We start from the raw sequence: 2282 nt of genomic DNA on the forward strand, positions 1-2282 counted from the left end.
AAACCGTTAGGTGGTGACTCTTCTAATTTAATACCTATCTTCCATTTAAAAGAGTTGTCACATGTTGAAACCCGCCTTTCGCGAGAAAACGGGGCACGGCAGTACTTTTACTAAAAACATTCAACGAATGATGGTAAGAGAATAAACTATATAAGAAAAATAGAAAATTTCTTCAAATCGTACCCAACAATGACTTTTGATCTAAAAGGTGTCACACAATCAACAATGACAAATCAAATACGTAAAGCATTATGTGAGTACAAAATAGATCATTCCACATGCATCAAAGAGATTTGCAGTTGTGGCTTGATGAAAATTTTTATTTGAAAGTTAGTCAAGGTACAATATCAAACACACTCAAATGATCAGTTGAGTATCTTTCGGCTAATTTAGAAAAATGAAAGGATATCAAGCGGCACAAGCCAGCAAAATTTCCATACATGGAGAAGGTTGTTTATGAGTGGTTTCTCCAATACCAAGACTTTGTCAATATAACCGGAGAGTTAATTTTGAAAAGGGCGAGAGATACAATGGAACTTTTATATCCTCAACAAGATTTTGAGCACAACGTTTCTCAAGGTTGGCTTGAGAAATTCAAGATAAGACGTGGTATCAAGTCATTTTGTTATTTTGGAGAGAGTGGTCGGTTGATATAGAAGACATGGAGACGAAACTGGAGTGCATAAGGGAAAAAATATACCAGCTCTCTCTGAAAGATGTTTTAATATGGATGAAACTAGTTTTTTTTATAGGTCACAACTGATCATTCTCTTGCTACGAAGCAACTTGAAGGAAGAAAGCAGGACAAAGAAAGGCTCACAATTGTTATTTGTTGCAATGAGGATAGATCTGAAAATTGAAAAATATGCAAAGCCACGTTGCTTTAAGAATGTCAACATGAACAACTTGAATTGTTACTATCATGCAAACAAAAGAGCATGGATGACAACTGTGCTTTTTGATGAATATATTCGTTGGTTTGACCACAAAATGCATGGTAGACGAATTTTTCTTGTGATAGATAATTGTCCAGCACATCTAAGAAATATTGAAGGACTACAAAATATTGATTTTCTTTTCTTGCCACCCAACATGACATCAAAAATTCAACCTTGTGATGCTGGGATAATAAGAGCTTTCAAGATGCTTTATCATAGTAGATTTTATCATAGGATATTAGAAGGCTATGAGCTGGGACAAATTGATCCAGGAAAGATTAATGTTTTGGATGCTATCAATTTTGCGATCGCGGCTTGGACGAAAAGTGTTCAGTAAGAGACAATAGCAAATTATTTTCGATACTACAAAATTCGTTCGGGGGATGAAGCCTCAAGGAATTTAAATGATCCCACTCGTGAAAACAACATTCATGAACTTGAGATCATGATTAATGATCTCGGTTATCGCCATAAAATAGATGTCAATAGCCTGTTGGATTACCCGGGTGAAAATGATACATGTTCAGAGGTCCAGAGCTTAGAAGAAATTATGGATACCATCGGAGAAAACAATATTGATGATGAAGTTGAAGACAATACAATACCTTTGGAACCAGTTACATGTAAGGAAGCACTTATTGCGTCGAGAACTCTTCACAATTTTTTGGTGCAGTTCGAGAAGACAACACCAGAACTTTTGGATGCAATAAGAAAAGTTAGAGATGAGCTTCAACTAGATTTAAATTTTAAGAAAAAATTAAAAAAATACTAGAATCATATTTCACTAAATCTTCTTAGATATTTTTGTAATTTTAAAGAATTATTAATTTATAATATTAATGGGACCATATATTTATATAGGGGTCTTCCGAAAATATATTATCTTATTATCTTATCGAAATCGAAATTTTCTCCGCCCGCCCAAGTCGGAATCAGAGAAAAATATTATCTTAGAGAATATATTAATTTGCAGACGTATTAATTTGGAGAGATTTTACTGTATTTTTTTAATTTGAAAAGTAGTACCCCGAATTTTATGTAAATATCTATATATTACTTTACACAAAATAGAATGTACTAAACATATTTTAAATTAAGATATAGATTTAGTGGAGGCAGATGCTGAAAGATACGTTGCATGTGCATCAGGAATACATTGATAAAATACACAGAATAACAAAATATCTCACAAAATTAAAACACTCTAATATCGTTTTATATATATATATTAAAACTATGATGAGAATCTATACTCTAAGAATTCAAAATAACTTAGAATTTAAATTTGTTTGAACGTACACTTATACTTATATACTAACTGACTAAAGCTAATTATTTACTTTG

The 2282-nt window shown here is 32.4% G+C and overlaps 1 pseudogene; it reads left to right on the forward strand.

Annotated features, from left to right (window-relative positions):
* The first annotated feature begins 440 nt into the window (after positions 1-440).
* LOC142178177 (ARS-binding protein 1-like) lies at positions 441-1710 on the forward strand (annotated as a pseudogene).
* The last annotated feature ends 572 nt before the right edge of the window (positions 1711-2282 follow it).

Source organism: Nicotiana tabacum, chromosome 24, assembly GCF_000715075.1.
Source record: "Nicotiana tabacum cultivar K326 chromosome 24, ASM71507v2, whole genome shotgun sequence".
NCBI lineage: Eukaryota > Viridiplantae > Streptophyta > Magnoliopsida > Solanales > Solanaceae > Nicotiana > Nicotiana tabacum.